This window comes from Pinus tabuliformis, chromosome 8 (genome assembly GCF_031772625.1).
Source record: "Pinus tabuliformis cultivar Carrire ecotype Pingquan chromosome 8, CPIR1, whole genome shotgun sequence".
Lineage (NCBI taxonomy): Eukaryota > Viridiplantae > Streptophyta > Pinopsida > Pinales > Pinaceae > Pinus > Pinus tabuliformis.
This window is the reverse complement of record NC_142294.1, coordinates 114,145,293-114,164,134: the sequence shown is the minus strand read 5'-3', so window position 1 is coordinate 114,164,134 and position 18,842 is coordinate 114,145,293.

The following is an 18,842-nucleotide window of genomic DNA, read 5'->3' as shown; positions in this document are numbered from 1 at the left end:
TCGTTAGTGCTGGAAATTTTCATTTTATTCTAAACATAGATACCTTTCCAATGGCACAAGAGTCGTGTCAATCAGAGTTTGTATGCGAATGTTATGCCACTCAAAAGTTGAACTTCCTCTTTTCACCATCATGGTTCGAGAGGATGTCGCGTCGGCCCCCATTATTCATGGAAAATGGGATAGCCACGTGTTTTTGATGTAAAATACTCTAGAAGATTATATATTGTAACTCTAGTTAAGAGTTGATGTAGTGAAACTTAACTACTTGTAGGTTATCAAGTTGTATTATAACCGGGCCACTAGGAGGAAGAGACACTCCATTCTCTCGAAAGAATTTGGTTCCATAGCTGAGAAAAGATAGCCAAGAGAAATAGGAGGTCGATCATAGATAGATTATTTGTGAACTATAGCAGCCCACAGGCCACAAGACTTACTTTTTTGTACCTACAACCATATTTCTAGAAAGAGAAAGAGAGCGAAGCGACCTCACCTTCCAGTTGGATCTTCTCCTGAAAGAATTTCCAAAAGCATACCTTATGTCTTATGCGTGTGTGTGTGTTATTATTTTATCATTCTCTATTTTTCTACATAATTTCCATATGCATGCATGCCCTAATTACAGTGAAATCTATAGACCTTGAAGTGTAAGAAAACTGTAATAGTGTAGAATTTTTAGATTTTTAATATAATATTATAAGATCTGTTGTGGTGAACTATCCAGTGGAATATCCACAATATTTTATGGATCATTTTGTATCATAGTATGTTTCTTTGTGTATTTCGTGGATATTTGTAGGGGATCTAGTTTGACGAGATCGAAAATCGTAAAACCCTAATCATGGCCAACAAATCTATAAATGACACTCGTGATATGGCGTAGGTGAGGTTTTCGCGGCTAGAACAACAAGTCACATATATAAACGGTAATGTAAACCTCCTCATGGCAGACCTAAATACTAAGATGAGGATATTTATGGAAGATGGGGGTTTAAATGCAGAGGAAAAATGAGAAGGGGGATCAAGAGATCAAAAGGAAACAGAGAACTAGCTGAAGAAAGAACCTAGAAAAGATCAACCTAGTTCAAGTGTCATGAACCAATCACAGTCCAAGTTTAAAATGGAAGAGAAATCTGATATTAAGACGTTCCATGACGATATCGATGCTCTGAAAAAGAACCATTGGTTGTAGTAACTAGAAGTTTATTTTAGCATCCATCAAATTGAAGAAGGACAAAAAATTTCATTTGTGCAGCTAAAATTAGAGGACCGTGCAATGAATTGGTGGGAAAGCCACATGGAAACCTAAGGTTGGAGGGAGAACCTCTAGTGAATAAGTGGGAATATTTCAAAACCCTCATCCAATCACATTTTTATCCCATTGGGTATGTGGAGGACTAGTGGATCTGGTGGCATTACTTTAGCGCAAAATTTGGGCCAAAGAGTGCAGGAGTACACCACATAATTTAAAAAGATGGCTATAATGTTGGGTATCTATCCAAAGAACCCAGATGTACTCCTCAATTATTTTGGGGGCTCTGCACCGCCATATGTATGAGAAAATGTGTTTTTGAAGCCCAAATCGGTGGACGAGGCTTGTGTACAGGTGAAATACCTGTAAAAATAGGCCTAAAGAGAGCACAATCAAGTGGATTGAAGCAGAAGGAGCAACAGGATGCTTCTAAGGAGGCGTAGAAGAATCAAAAAGGGGGAAAAGGTAAAAAGACATCAGCCATAACACACCAGTGTAAAGATCCTAAAAACCACTGCAACCACTGCAACATTGATGGCCATATAGAGGAGAAGTATTGGAAGTTGCATCAAGAGCTAAACCCGAAGAACACGAAGAAAGATAATAAGAAGAAGAATCTAATGGTAATGGATTTGAGAAACCAAGTTTAAATTAACTCATATGTGGATGAGAAGATCGTTTGTATGCAGTGGAGAAGGAGGTGAATTTGAGTATCCTTCAGCAATAGGAAGAGAAATAAATGATTAAACCCTTGCATATAAAGATACAGGTCAAGAAGAGAAATATTGATGCTCTGTTTGACTTAGGATTGCAGGTGAATCTCATTGCGATAGATTTGTTCAAGAATTTGGGGCTAGAAGTTCGTGATAATCCAAACTTATATCCACTAGGATAGGTAAATAAGGATGCAATGCTAAAAGTAAAAAAATAGTGTAAAATTATATTTGTTGTCAGTGTTGATTTTATTGATGAAGTAGATCTAGAAGTAGTTCCCTTTGATGTATTTGTAGTTGTGTTTAGGAGTCCATACATGTACATGCACGATGCAATATTCATGAGGAGAGCTAACCAATACTGACTCGTCAAGGATGGAAAATCATTCATTATCAATGTGCACAAAGTAAACTAAAAAAATTCACTAGTAAGTGCCAACCAAGCCAAGAAATTGATTAGTTCCAGCAAGAAGTATGTGTTATTGTTTTTAAGAGAAAGTTAGTTTGTAGAGGAGTCAATAAGAGGCAAGGCATCCCTAGAGGGGTGTACTAATGAATAGAAACATCAATTGGAGGAGTTTTTATAGGCATATAGGGATGTGTTCCAAGAGCGTAAAGGGTTACCATCTAAAAGATACGTGGAGTATGAGATCCAACTATTTCCAAACACCCCATTGCCAAATATTAGGCGATACAGGTAGTATGTTATAGAAGAAAGTAAGGTGAAGAAACAGTTGCAATGACTACTAGAATGGGGTGTCATTTGACCGAGTACATCAGCATGTGGTTCACCCATAATCATTATGCAAAAGAACGATGGGACTTGGTGGATGTGTATAGATTATAGGGCATTGAAAAAAATAACACTCAACAACAAAAATCCCTTTTCCAGGATAGATGAGTTGTTGGATTAGTTGTAGCAAGAAAAATACTTCACCAAGCCGGACTTGAAGTCTGAATATCACCAGGTTCAAATCAAAGAAGAAGATAACTATAAGGCCACCTTAAAATCTAGGAAAGGTTTGTATGAATGGCTAGTCATGCCATTTTCCCTATGTAATGCACCAACTATGTTTATGAGATTAATGAATTATGTTTTGCGCCCTTTTATAGTTTCATTTGTTATTTTCTATCTGGATGATATACTAGCATATAATGCTACCTAGGAGGAGCATATTTCACATTTGACACATGTGCTAGAAGCATTGAGGAAGCACCAACTACTACAAATATCAAGTAGTGCGAGTTTGCACAATAGCCTTTGGTGTATCTAGGGTATGTGATCAGTGGTGGAGAAATGAATATAGATCCTTCCAAGATGTAGGCCATCATGAAATGTTTGATGCCTACTATTATTTTTGAGGTCAGGAGTTTCAATGGGGTACCATAGTACTTGAAGAAATTCATAGCCTCATTTGCAATGGTAGCAACACCACTCTACACGATAATAACAAGTGCAAGAGTTTTCAGTGGGAAAAAGGTCAGCATAAGGCTTTCAAGGATCTAAAGAAGAAGATAAACCAAGCACTAGTTTTGGCATTACCAAACTTGTAGTTACCATTTGAAGTGGATATAAATATGTGTGGGTATGTTATGGGAGTTGTCTTGATGTAGGGAGGAACAATTTTATGTTATCATTATGAAGTATTTCATGGGGCATTTCTTAACTACCCTACCTACGACAAGGAGTTATATGCCATGGTGCAAGATGTGAAGAAGTGGAATCATTATCTGATGGGAAAGGAGATATTAATCCACATATATCACCATTCGTTACAATACTTGCAGGTCGAGAGTAAGCTACAACAAACTAGGTATTACAAGTGGATGGGGTTTTTACAACATTTTCATTGGTTGACATGCTTTCAAGGCCACCCACATCAAAGATGACAACTTTTGGGACTCTTATGCACATGGATCCGTTCACCCAATATGCATGTTAGGGTCCTATATTATAGAAATCTCAGTCATTTCTATCTTACTATTCATTTGAGGTCATGTTTGTAAATATCATTCTTGGTTTCATGAGTGATATGGTTTGAAGGGGTCTATTTCTCATAATTCAAAGTGTAATGTCATAAAGGATCATGATTTGAAAGGTAATCATGTCATCATGAAAGAGTCTAGTGGTATGATCCAGACTTAAAAAGGAACGCAAAAAATTACAGAGATAACCATAAACACATATATGTAGCAGAAATAATACTTCATTTCATTAATGTGAAATATTGAAATATGCTTACAAATAGTAATGGAAATAAACTAGCTAGGGTGATGGTAGCTTATCTGAGAAGAGATGTGTGGTGGCTACATGCCTTTGAACTATGTTACAATGAGGCTTGAAGGCCTATTTATTGTTGAGAAACAATGGAAAACCCTTAACATTCCAAAACCTAACCCTAGAAGATGAAACGCCAAACTGTGGCCCTCATTTGGGTAAATTGGTACATCAACTTCCCGGGGTCATAACTTTGGCATACGATCTCCGTTTGACGCGTACAATAGCTCGTTAGAAAGATCCCGAGCACTACCACTTTGGGAAGGGAAACATCGGTCCATGGACCCAATTTGCCCCCAGATTTCCAAAAAAACATTGTTTAGGGCCTCAAAACAGCTCCAGAAGTTCAAGACCCGAAAAACTGCGAAAAATAGTAAGTTGTGCTACAACTAAGGAAACTGAAAATGATGAGAGAAACAATGGTGGGGGTCCAGGTGGACTTGGCAGGTGGCCACCAATATCCACCTGGATCATTCCTCCCACCTTAGAAAGCAATGGTCCCCATTGCGTTGAGTTCCTCCATGAGATGAGGAAACTTTTACTGAACTTGGTCCCTGGTGAGCCACTTGCCCTGGTGAAGGAGTTGGCCTGCTTTGACAACTCTATACAGTTGGAGGTTTTGTTGGCGAGTGTTCTTGATCTATGTGTCCTTGATCTGATCAGTTGCAGCTTGTTCCATGCAATCTGGATTTAATTCTGTGGGTGTGAGCTGTTCTGCAATGTCAGATGTGTCTAGCAATGGTGGAAAGTATGGCCGAAGGCGGTCCACATTGAACACTGGGTGCAGGCCAAGGAATGGAGGAATGCTAAGCTCAAATGCATTATCTCCCACAGCCTTAGTAATGGTGTAAGGACCATAGCGGATTGGTCTCAGTTTCTGATAGGCTCCAGTAAGGCGTTCCTTTTGCAAATGCAACTAGACTTTGTCACCCACCTGAAACTTGTGTGGCACCCGATGTTGATCATGTCGCTGCTTGTACTTAGCATTTGATTTCTCCAGAATGTCATGAACCTACTGGTGAATATGTTGAATGTGCTCAATGAAGCTGGTTGCCTTGTCTGTTTCGGACTAGACATGAGCCGAATCTATGTGAGTAGCTGCAAGTGGCATGGACACATCAATGGGGCATAGTGGCTAGAATCCCAAGCCCACCTGAAAAGGGCTATGGCTAGTCAAGCTGTTAAGAGATCAGTTGTAGCTGTGCTGAACATAGGGGAGGCTCTCGTCTCATGTACGTGGATGCTTTGAGTTGTACATGCATAGAATGTGTACAATCATCCTATTGACAACCTCTGTCTGGCCATCAGTTTGAGGATGGAAGGCTGTGGACTTAGTGAGTTTGGTGTCCAGCACTGACCAAAGACTAGACCAAAATGTACTGAGGAACCAACTGTCCCGATCTGAGATGATAGACTGTGGGATCCCAAAGTGCACCCACACTCGTTCAAAGAAGAGTTTAGCAGTGGCCTTTGCTATGATATTCTTCTTGCAAGCCGCCATAATGACCATCTTCGAGAACCTGTCGATGACAAAAAAAACACAGTCATTTCCATGCTTAGTGGAAGGAAGGCCTGACATGTAATCCATGGATATGGATTCCCAAGGTGGACTAGGGGTAGGCAGCGGGGTATAGAGGCCTTGCTTCTTGATGGTCGGTTTTGCAATGGCACAGGCAGTGCATGATCTGCTGTACTTCCCGACATCCTATCAAAGATTCAGCCAATAGAAATACTTTTGTAGTACTGCCAACGTTTTCTCGACCCCGAAATGCCCAGACCCGACTGTAGTGTGCTTCCCAAATCATCTTGGCACACTCGCTTGAAGGAACACAAAGGTGACCTAGGTGGCATAATAGGGCGTCCTGGAGGTGAAAATCTGGAACATGCTGACCCTTCAAGAGTGTTTGGTATGTGTGGCCGAATTCTGGGTCGCTTTTGTAGAGAAGTGGCCAATCAGAAGTCTTGTGCCCACAAGAGTTGAGCACGGTGGTTAACGCCATGATCGGTGGTCGACTGAGGCAATCTGCAACATTATTGGTGCTACCCTTCTTATACTTGATATTCAAATGGAACTGTTTCAGGTATGTAGACCACTTCTGATGGCAATCATTCTGCAATTTCCCTTGGGTTTGTATGAACTGCAGGGGTCGGTGGTCTGTGTGGATGATTGTTTCCTTCCCCAAAATGTAATGCTTCCATTGTCGGCAGGCCTGCACAATGGAATACATCTCTTTATCATAAGTGGGTTACTTCCGGACTGTGTCTGAAAGTGTTTCACTGTGATATGCCACTGGATGCCCGTGTTGAGTAAGGACTGCCCTAATAGCATAGTTAGAGGCATCTATCTCGACCTCAAACGGTTGTTGAAAAACTAGTAACGCGAGCACTAGTGCCGTGTAGAGGTGATCTTTCATCTCTATGAATGCCTTATGTTGAGATTCAGACCAAAATAATTTTTCTTTTGCTCCTCCCTTGGTGACTTGACCCAAGGGCCAAGTGATATGAGAAAACCCCAACATGAACCTGCAGTAGAAGTTGGCAAGACCTAGAAAGTTATGGAGCTCTGTTAGAGTGGTTGGATATGGCCAATCCCGAATGACTTGGATCTTGGCTGGATCCACATGCACCCCCCGTTCATCAATAATGTATCCCAAATACTGAACCTGGGTCATGCCAAAAGTGAATTTCTCCAAATTGGCACATAGCTTGTGTTGCTACAGTGTTTGGAGAACCTGTCAGATGTGGTGGAGGTGCTCTTCCCAACTTTGGCTGAAGATCAGAATGTCATCCAAGTATACCACTACAAATGAGTTGGTGAATGGCCGCAAGATGTCATCCATTAGCCTCATGAAGCTTGCAGGAGCATTCGTCAATCCGAAAGGCATAACCAACCATTCGAAAAGGCCCTCCTTGGCTTTGAAGGCAGTCTTCCACACATTAGAGGGTTGGATTGGTACCTGGTGATATCCTAACTTCAGATCGATCTTGCTGAAATATTTTTCCCCCTTTAGCTGGTTCAGAAGGTCATCAATCCGCGGGATCGGGTACCTATTACGGACAGTGATCTTGTTCAGCGCTCGATAGTCAATACAGAGTCTCCAAGTCCCATCCTTCTTCTGTACCAACACGATTGGGCCCCCACAAGGCGATGAACTCGGACGGATGTGACCTTTCTACAGCAGCTCCTGAATCTGCCTCTTAATTTCATCGTTCTCCAAAACGGAGCGCCAATAAATTGGTCCATTGGGTAGCGGCGCACTTGGGGTCAGATCGATGGAGTGCTTGACCTGACAGTGCAGAGGAACCCCTGCAGGGGAGGTTAATATGTCCTCATACTCCTCCATGACCTTGTCCATCTGTAGTTTTCGTACGGAGGGGCCCTGTCTAGAGGTCGTGGCCACCGTCTTCTTATTTCCTTGAGGGCGTATCATCCGAAAAACAAATTTCCCAGTTTCGGAAATGAGCTTACTACATTTTTTTGTAGTAATCAAAGAGATGGCGATAGGTGGCGCTACCTCTGGTGTCCTGTACAACTTATTTCCCAATGTAATAATAACAACACAAGGCCTTGATTCATACACATCATGTCACTTCCACAAGTATGGTTGTCCTAATAATACATCACAAACTTCAAGGGGAGCAATGTCACACAATACCTCATTTGTGAAGGGTTTGATGCTGTATGGAAGGCGACATTGCTGGCTCACACAAAGATCCCATCCTTGGTGAAGCCACCCGATGGTGTACGGCTATGGATGTGCTGTGGTTGGTAAGCCCAACCGCTTCACGACCTCTACTGAAATGAGGTTCTTTTGGCTCCCACTATAGAAAATGAACTGTAGCGGGGAGCCCTTTACCCACATCTGGGAGTGGAAGAGACGCTCCTCCTCCTCTGGAGCTTCAGGTTCATTTTCCTAGATCTTGGCGGTAGCAACAGTGGAGTTGGGATCTGCATCAATGATCTACTTCCCTTTGTAATTCCCCTTTTCGGGTTTTGACTCAGAGTCAAAACATGCATCTGATTCTGAAACCTTTAGCTTAGCCACCAGTGATTGCTTGGCCCGACACTCACTTGTGTTGTGAGTAGAGCCTTATGGAACTCACACCATTTTCCTATGTCCTTTTTCGGCTTCGTGGCACTGTTCTTTGCGTGCAGCTTTGGCAGGTTGTCTTGTGCTACCCCGCCTTGGCTTTGTCATTTGTTCTATGGTTTAGGGGCACCTTTCCCTTCCTTTAGATTTGAAAATCCAAAGTCTCGCTTCTTTTATTTAAACTTTTGCTCGACCTTGACAGCATATCGGTATGTTGTGCTAAGCGAGGAGATGTTTAGGAATTCTATTTCTTCATGGATGTACTTGGGCAGGCAGTCACGGTATTTGAGTATCAAATGTTGTTCCAAATCCTTGATACGAAGGGTATGGAAAAGATTGGTGAACTTTGGAACGTCTTGGTCCCTTCCTTGCCGCAGTGTGGTCCACTTTATGTATTCATCCTCATAGCTTCCGACAGGGTAGTATTGCTCCTTGATGGCATCCCGGAATGAATTCTAGGTGGGTGCGGCTGAAAATAGTGAGCCAATATTTTCATCCTTCTGCTCGCAGTAGGTTTCCCACTAGTCCTTGATGTGGGGGGCTGCTTTGAGAAGAGTGAAAACAATCTTTTCCCAACTCGAAAATTCATGAACAAAAAAATAACCCTCTAGCATATTTAACCATTTATCTACGGCATCTGCGTCTATCTGACCCTTGAATATGGGGATTTCAAAATTAACTTGTGCCTTAAAGGGCATGACGTTTCCAGAGTAGCTGCTGGAAGCCGATGCGTCGCTTCTGGGTAGCTGCTGAAGGATCTGGGCAAAGCTGTCCATCATCGCGTTCCATTGTTGCTCGAGGGCTTCTTCGAGCAAGATTTTGATAGGATCTCCTGCCCCCTCGTCTTTCTTCTCATTCGCCATGGGAGGTCGTCGGGATTTGCGAGGTTGGTCTTGCAAAGGTTTGACCAGTTCAAGCCCTAACTCCTTATATCCCGACCTCATTGGGGACATGAAAATAAAAACAAAGAAAAAGCAGACCGCTATGATACCACTGATCTGGACTTAAACAGGAACGCAACGAATTACAGAGATAATGGAAATAAACCAGCTAGGGCAATGGTAGCTTATCTCTGAGAAGAGATGTGTGATGGCTACATGCCTCTAAACTGTATTACAATGAGGCTCGAAGGCATATTTATTGTTGAGAAACAATGGAAAACCATTAACATTCCAAAACCTAACCCTAGAAGATGAAACGCCAAACTGTGGGCCCCGTTTGGGTAAATTGGTACTTCAACTTCCCGGGGTCGTAACTTTGGCATACGATCTCCGTTTGATGCGTATAATAGCTCGTTAGAAAGATCTATCCAAGCACTACCACTTTGGGAAGGGCAACGTCAATCCATGGACCCCTGTTGCCCCCATATTTCCCAAAAAACGTCGTTTAGGGCCTCAAAACGGCTCCAGAAGTTCAGGACCCAAAAAAACTGCTAAAAATAGTAAGTTGTGCTACAATTAAGGAAACTGAAAATGCAGAGAGAAAGAATGGTGGGGGTCCAGGTGGACTTGGCAGGTGGCCACCAATATCCACCTGGATCATGGTCATATCACGAAAAATATGGTCATCATGAGTTAGTTATGTTTATTTCATGTTAGTTATATGAGTTAATTTTGAGAGTTAGTTACGATCAATTGTGTCATGTCATAGTCATCATTGCAAAGATACCCCTTACTCATCTCTCACATCAACAAGTGTGCCATCATGATTTCAAAGAAGGCTCTAGTGGAATGAGGAGTTTAAATCTTCTTGTGGCTCCTCATTTCCCCTCATTTTAAATTCCTCTTGGCTCTAGAGCAGATTTGGAGGTCAAAGAAGTGTGGTGCGGGGTTGGAAAGAGTAGTTGTTGTGCAAATCAGAGACTTTCTGTGAAAATCAAGTTGTTGTCGTGAAAGTCTGAGTGTTGCTGCGCATTTGGAAAAAATGTCATTATGGCTCTGAGTAATGTTTCTGTTAACACCCAGGTTGTTCCCTATGACTCCCAAGGGAATACGGCCGGGGTAACCACTAACTAATATTTGGATTACAGTTTCTAGCCACACTGTAATCAGAGAGGGCTCTCTCTTTATGATTTGTCTCTGTTTTGATAGTATTTTAGGCTATCTGTGATGTTCAGGGTTTGGTTTTATATTTTGGTTGAGGGATGTCTTCTGTACCTAAGGTGGAAACTTTCAGATAATTCTAGTCCATTGGGCAATGGAGTCTTTGGTTACTGGTTGTTTGAGAGGTAGATTAGGATTGCTGAAACTGCAGGGCCTTTTGAATATCTCATGAAACAAACTTGATATTATAATGATGAAATGTGTGTAACCAGTGAAAAGCAGTTAAGAATTTTCCACTAAGCTCGGTTGTGAGAAAAAGATGTATTGTAAAGGAGCAGACTTGAATTCCTAAACAATAATTCCTGTGAAAGATACAGTGTAGAGGTGCAGCAATTAAGAATCACACCTTTATAACCATAACTGAAGAAAACATTTGTAATAGCATAGATTGAATTCAGGGTATTCTATGAATAAATCCTGGAATTAGTCTTTTTCTCTGCCATTAATTGTGAAAACTAGAACATGGATGAGTTATGGGAAAATAACAGAAAGCACATAACGAAAGTTTAAAGGAAACTTATTGAGCCATGACAACATGCAGGAATCTTGTAGCACTCAGCAATCGCATTACAATCCCTCAGACAACACAGAATTTGGAAATTCCATCGAATTTTGTATTGAACTCTGAAAATTTACAGCAAAAGAACTCTTGAAGAGAAATCAACAACAACCCCTGCAAGCTTATGCCAGGGGGGAATATATACAAACGGTTATACAAAATATCTAAGGCATTGAGTCATCTGAGAAATAAATGTTTTCACCAACTTGTACAGAATAGTAGATAAGAAGTTATTACTGCTTTTAATACAACATAAATGCTCTTTATGTCTGTCAGAAGATATTTTGGCCTTTAGAGGCCACTGAGTCGGTCTGACCGTTCTGCTTTAACTCTGAAAAATGCGCCTTTATGGCATGTCGTGCTGTAACTTTCGGCCCTGCTACCTGTTAGCTGTCAATTGTGCTTTGTTGGCCGAATAGTTCTGCTGAGTTGGCTCAACCCTTCCCTTTTCATGCATGCTGATCTTTCCAAGTTTTCCTGTGCATGATCACTTGTAAATTTGAATAACAAAACTTGATTTACAGGCTCTGGCTTACAATATCAGCTGTATCATTTTGGTCCAGTATTCCTGTGTGGGCAATTTGTGTCTCAGAATTGCCTCTAATGTCTCATCTGCCTCTGTATATTTATAGAAATTGGGAGGCACTTCAAACAGATGTTTGATCTCATCCATGATAAAAAATAAGTTCTCTACTCTGTTGTAGAGACTTTGTCCTATTGTTGGCCCTGTTTCCTCTGAGGTGCTGGCCTTCTCTGTGATCTGATTTGTGGCAAAGGTGTTCACCCTCTTGGCATAGTTTTCATGGGAAAGTAATCTCCCTGCACTATTCAGTAAGCTTTGAAGACCTCTGTTTTGCAATGCCACAAATTTTTCCATGAATCTATTGACCTCGGTCTGCATATCCTGGGTCCTTCTCTCTAGTGTCTGAACTAGGCTTCTCAGTGTTAGGACCCTCTTTATTAGATGGATGGTCTCAGTTCTGTTGGAGATTCCCATAGTAGCTAACTGAGCAATTGTTCTGCTGTTGAGCACATTGATCATTCTGTTGGCAACCTCAGGCATATTGCCTAGAGATGCCCTTGATCTCTGGATTTCCCTCTGTGCTTTTGCTATGAGCTCAATCTGCTCATGGATTGTCAAAATATACTGCCATTGGTCAGTGATGGATTGGCCAATGTTGGCCCATAGCACTGTCTTGAGCTCAGCTGTCACTTTATCCAATGTGAGCTCCTTCTCCAGCTCCTTAATCCTGTCTTTAAGGGCCTTTATTTCCCTGCCCTTTTCTGCTACAGTCTGCTTGGATTTGTCATATCTCTCATTCAACTTGACCAAATTTTCCCTGGCCTCTTTTAACTCTGACATTTGGGCTTCCATGGCTTGGATTTCATTCCTTAGTTTCTGCATGTCCAGGCTTGAAGCCTGGTCTGTTGTTGGCGCTGGTGCTGAGGTGGATGGTGCTGCCTGTTCTGTTTGTTGAGTAGGGGGAGCAGTGGTTTGAGGAGCTTCCTCAAGGTTAATTATTTCAGGAGGAGGCTGAGAGGTTTGACCTCCTTCCTTTTGCTGCAATGCTGCCTGCAATGCTGCCTGGGCAACCTCTGACTCTCCCAACTTCTCTTGGGTCTGGATTAGCTGTTTGTATAGGGATACCAGCAAAGCAGTGGCATCTTGATCATGTCTCAGCTGAGCAACTTCTTCAGTTTGTGGGTGAATTGTTGCTGGGACTTTGACCATCTTTCTAAGGGCTGCCATGTCTGCATCCCTCAATTTCAACAATGCCTGCACAGCCTTAATATCCTTGGGATCATGCCCAAGTTCTATAATTATTTCCTCCAAGGCTTTAATTCTGTTATCCTTCGCTTGAGAGGATGCCCTTTCCAACTCAAGCTGGGCAGTTGTATTATTTAGGCTATTTTCTAGCCTGTAGTTATCCAGTGTTTTGTCTGCCAAGGAGGCATACACCATCTCACCCGTTTGTTTGTGCAATTCGATTTTGTCCATTGGGTGGATGTCCTTGGCAAGGACCTCAAGATTGGTCCTTATATAATCTGCAGGGGACTGTGGCTGTACTACAGCTGGCATGAAGTGACTCATGATCATTTTGCCCTCCTGAACATCATAGGCAGACATCAGTCTTTGCTGGTTGGTAGGAGCCATTTTCAGCAGATGATTATAGAGTTGTATTTTAAGTGGCTCATTTTTCCTTTTAAAATCAATAAACTGATGTTTGATTCCTCCTTCAGCTTCTCTTTGGTGGCTTGAGGAGCTAACTTCTCCTCCCATTGTTCTGTCTTGTCCCTGCTGGAAGGAGCTAGCAGATGCTTCTCTACTAGGTGGGCCCATGCCCAGAGACTGCCCTATTGGCATTTCCTCTTCAGAGAAGGGATTCATTCTATGCCTTTTCTCTCCCTGATTTATGGATGATGTGAGGGGAGTCTCTCTGTCCCTTTCCCTACTTATATCCTCCTTTTGTGGAGTTTGGAGGACTGAGGCTTCAGTAGTAGTCTCTTGCCTAGGAGGCACAGTGTTCTGAGCCTACTGCTCAGTGAAAATTGGGGCCTCAGCTGCCCTTTCTTGCTGTAATGGCTGCTCTTTGTCATGCTGCCCCTCTTCTTGCTGTTGTTCCTGCTGTTGTGGCTGCTCTACCTACTGCTGTTGCTGCTGCACCTGCTCATGAGGCGGCTGTTATGTTTCCATCACTTTTTCCTTGCCTTTGCTAGAGGTTTGCTCACTAGCTTTGGTTGCTTGCTGATTTGCAGTTGAGGATGAGGCAACTGCTCCCACTTGTGTGCTTGGAAGAGTGGGTACCTGTGAACAAAGTTCAAGGTCAGCCATCTTTTTCAGATTTCTCACTGCTCTTTGATTCAACTCTTCTTGTGTAACAGGCTCCTCTAGGGTTCCTCTCCTCCATTTTACTTGATTTGCATATTTTTCTATGTGAGGAATCCTCACATGGTCATAACCTGACAGCCTATACTTGACCCTTCTTAAAGTTATGAAGTGATTGGGGTCATATGGTTTCCAAAGGAAACTAGTTTGCAGGCCAAGGGATTCTAACATGCTATCCGCCTCCTTCCAACCTTCCTCCCTTTTGTTGTAGATAAAGTGGCCAAGTTGGTTCCTGACCTTCAGTTGTGCTTTCTTGCCTCTGCCTGAAAAGTGCAGCACATCAGCATTCCCAAATTGCCTGAAGTATTCCAGGGCAAACAATCTCATGGGCACATACTTGGGCAATCTGTAGGGAGGCAGTTCACACCCATAGATCCTGATGACTGTGTGGTTCTGGTAGAAGTACCAGTCCCCAATGCTGTATGTTTTGGATAACTGAAGGATCCTTTGCATCTCATCAGTGAGCCTTGGAGGAGGTGAGCTCATCAGCATAGACATGGCTGGGTGGATGAAGAGATCTATGAACTCACAGTAAGTGTATGGAGATTGAGATCTGTAGTGGAAGGCAGAGGACCAATAGACCACTGACCTTGGATTGCCCTGGGCATCCACTCTTTTGATAGCAAAAGAAAACTTCTCATGTTGATAATATAAGATCAAATGATAAATGTAGGAGGTGTATCTAAACACCTTTTCTCGGGCCAAGTTCATCAACTGCTCATGTATCTTATCAGAGATGTAGGTGGCATAGTCATAGCAGATTGGAGACTTGCCAGGAGCGAACATTAGCATCATCACCAGCACAGTTTCATCAACAAATTCAATTGAATTATAGCCCAAAATGGGACTAATCATGTCTGCAAGATCTCTGCCCAATTGGTTGAGGTATACTTGGTTAATAGGAGGATACTTCACAGAGTCAGAGTCAATGTACAGCTGATTTAATTTGGTGACCTGAGCATCTGTCAATCTGGCTCCTTGATTTATCAAGTCTATGAGTGATAGAGGGACCAATTTCTTCTCAGTGTTGAAGCAGAGCATCTCTTTGATAGCTTCTGGGGTGATATAGAACACAGCTGAGCCTGAAGGGTCAAGCACTGCCCTCTGAGTAGGGTCATAGTTTTCAGCACGTAGGTGGATCAAATTAGGGAACTGATTGACCTGAAGGAGCTTGAATATAGGGAGAAAAGAGTCCCATATGCCCAGCACATCTGTCCCACTCTCATGTTTAGCCTTTAATTCATTTAGCAGGTGGATGTGGAACTTGGTCCTCATCAACATTTCCACTGAAATTTGATAGTCCAGGTCTGCTAGAGGCTGCCACTCCAATTGTCTCTGAGGGGCATTCAATGGAGCAACGTTTAATGCCACTAGGGCTACTGGTGGATCCGTGATTTCCTTTAGGATTCTGTTGTTTATGGACTAGTGTTACTGTGCAGAACAACACCAAAGAGTTTTCTTTGAAGAGGAAGGTGAATTTACTCAGGAACAGAGGACAAAAGGTGAGTTGCAGCAATTGAAATACTGCTTAGAACACGAATAAGGAAAATGCCTGGCCTTGCTCCCTCTTTTACAGCAAATTGGTACAATGTGGGTTACCAGTTCGCGATTGCGCGAACAGAATGCAGTTTTTATAAAATTTCAGGTAAACGAGGCTTAGCTGGTGAATTTCGACGTTCTAGGTGCAAATGGGAACCAGGCACAGGGGATTTGCCGGTGAATTATCTATTTTTCACTGTTTTAAGTTATTTTGGCAATTTACAGACAAAACCGGGCGCAGAAAGGATTTGCATGGATAAATACCTGATATACAGTCAGCAATGGTCAAGAATGTAGGTGAATAGGCGCGCCAGCGGTCTCCAGGTTGATTCAGCAGGTTGGCAAAGGCTCGGACGTAAAAATTCATGCAGAGGATACAACAACGTTTTTTGCAAAAAGTGCAAAAAACGCGACATTTCGGCCAAAATATGGTTTTTTCAGGACTTTGGCGCCTTTTTTGGATGACGTCAGCATGACGTCATCAGGTGGGGTCAAAGTCGGATGACGTCAGCATGACGTCATCGGGTGACGTGGCGGCATACAAGAGGTCCACGGGGATGGTGAAGTGGCAGACAGGTGGGGCAACTGGAGGACGGGGCGCTGACACGGCGGTGACGCTGGCGGTGACGCTGGCAGGGCGGATCAACCGAAACCGGAAGTGGTTAGCGGTTTCATATCGCACCGCTTTTGATACGGAAGCAGAAATGTCAGATGTACCTCCGATACGCTGTGGGGGTGGCGCGTGGCAGAGGCCTGACGTCACCCTCTGACAGATATCGGAAGGTAACTCTCGGACGTCGGGGCCGGTCCGATATGCACGAGGGCCGTCGGATCAAAAGGGCCCGATCCGACGGTCGACGGGACGTTGAGGTGGCCGAACGATACGGACGGAGGGCGGCAATAAAATAATATTTCTCTTGAGATTTGCGCCCGGCGGGACCTTTGGAAATTTGGCGGATTACGTGGTTTTTCCAATGTTTTTTATGCAAATGCGCTTTTGCGCCAAACTTTGGGTAAACGGGAAAAAGTGGGTTTTTATATGTTTTTTGCAAACGAAGCGGGTTAGGGGTGGAAATGGGTTTTCACAAGGTTTCTTAGCAAATGAAGGGTTTAATGGGTTAAATCACTTCAGAAGGGAAAATAGGGGCAAGGGTTAGGGCTCTTAAGCTGACCAGATGTGAATTTAATCCCTGATAGTGAACATATGGCTATAATGCCAAGGGGAGGGATATTTATACAATGCTTGGGGTTTATACACCATAGTGTTATAATAGTAGGGAAAGGGTAACACAGGGGGTTTATATAATAGAAGTTAGGGGTTAATATGGATGTAAAGGGTGAATGAGGGATGATATCACTAAGTTTATTTTGAAAATCACTTAGTTTAGGGAGTAGATCAAAATGAAAAGAATTTTAGACAAGAAATGTGGCTTTTAAAGGAATAAGAACCACCATAAAACCACAAATTCTTCCATGAATCTCAACTGATGAAGGGATGTTAGGAATGGGAGTGAAAGGGGAAACTGGGAAGTTAGACATGCTCCTTTGCTTTGCTGCAACATAATGGAGAAGAGGTTCTTCTCAATCCACTGATTTTCCTTTGTAAACAGGTTATCAAACACTCAATTAGAAAGGATTGACACTTCTGCAACCCCAACTGCCTACCCATCTATTTGCCTAGCATTTTTTATTTCTTCATGGAGGGTGCACTTAGACTTGCAGACCCTTATTTGCCTTTTCTTTTCTCTTGGCTTTTCTCTTGATTTTCTATCTAGAACTACCCTTATTGCTTCCAAGGTCCCAGATTAAGCAGTTGGGAACCTTAATTCTCTACCTAAGCTACTGGTCTGCCAAGATTAAACAGTTTGGACAGACTTCTTCCTCTATTCTACAACAAAAAATTGAAACATGGCATGATCCAGATTAGGCTTTTGGATCACCCATCAAAATTGAGTCAACAAAGAACTTATGTACATACATTGTTTTCTCTAGGAAATATGGGATCTTTGCATCACCAAAGCAGAGCATATTTGGACCTTTCTTTGCCAATCATGAAATATGAAACCTATTGATATAGGTAGCTAACAGTGGCTCCACATGGGGATGGTTTTTCATTTGAAAGACCAAGAACAGCAGGTCAGAATGCCTTGCCCCTTGACTGCTTTTACCAAAACTTGAAATATGCTGCTTTGAAATGTCAGAATTGTGCTCTTCCCATTTTGGTAAATCTCTGAACTTATTTGCCTTTTGCTGATACCTTATAAAACTTGAGAAACTGCGTTTTTACATATTTTTAAAGAAAGCAATATATACACCTGGATATGTACAAGGGAAACACAACTGCACTTATGGATAGTAGTCAAAATAGTGCTTCAACATCCTGCCATTTACAGGACCTTCATCCAAATCAGCTTCATCAAGACTTTTAAGGAAATAAGTATTGTTTCCTTGTACTGCTTGAACAGTAAATGGTCCTCTCCAAAGGGAATCAAATTTTCCATGTTTTCCCTTATCCTCTCTTCTTGAATCCCATTTGAGGACTTTGTCTCCAATATTGAAATCTTCAGCCTTAGTCCTTCTGTCAAAAGCTTTCTTTAATTTTTCTTGTAAAACTTGAACTCTGTTGTAAACTTGATCTCTAGTTTGCTGTAGACATATTATTTGATTTATCCTTCTCTGCATATCATTTGGTTCAGCTTGACTTTCTTGAAGAAGTTTCATAACAGGAATCCCTAGTGCTGAAGGGAATTTGGCTTCTAATCCATAGACTAACTCATATGGGCTGACCCCAATTGATCTCTTGGTTGTTAGTCTATCTGCCCATAAGGCATTCACAAGTTTCTTATGCCAATTCTTTTTATTTTCTTCCAGCACTTTCTTTATGATGTTTACCAGGCTTTTATTTGATGATTCAGCAAGGCCATTTCCTTGGGGATAGTATGCAGTAGAATGGCCCAAGGTAATGTGAAATTTGTGGCAGAAATTCACCATCTTCTTAGATCTGAAAGCAGCAGCATTGTCTGTTATTATTTTGTCAGGACAACCAAATCTAGCCAATATGTTATTCTCCAAAAACTGAATGATTGTTGAATCATTTGCTTGTCTGCATGGAACAACTTCAATCCACTTAGTGAAGTAGTCTGTAGCTGTTAAAATCCATCTATGTTGGCCTGAAGATGAGGGATGAATTTCCCCAATGAAATCCAAGCCCCATTGTTGAAAAGGTCTCTCTGTGGCAATAGGCCTCAAGGGAAGTGGTAGTAACTTTCTCTTTCCCTCAAACACTTGACATTTATGACATGATGTGGTAAACTTTTTAACATCAGAGAAAACAGTGGGCCAATAGTAACCAGCCCTTAGTATTTTGTCCACGGTGGACTTCCAGTACAAGTGTCCACCACAGTCACCTGCATGAAATTCTTTC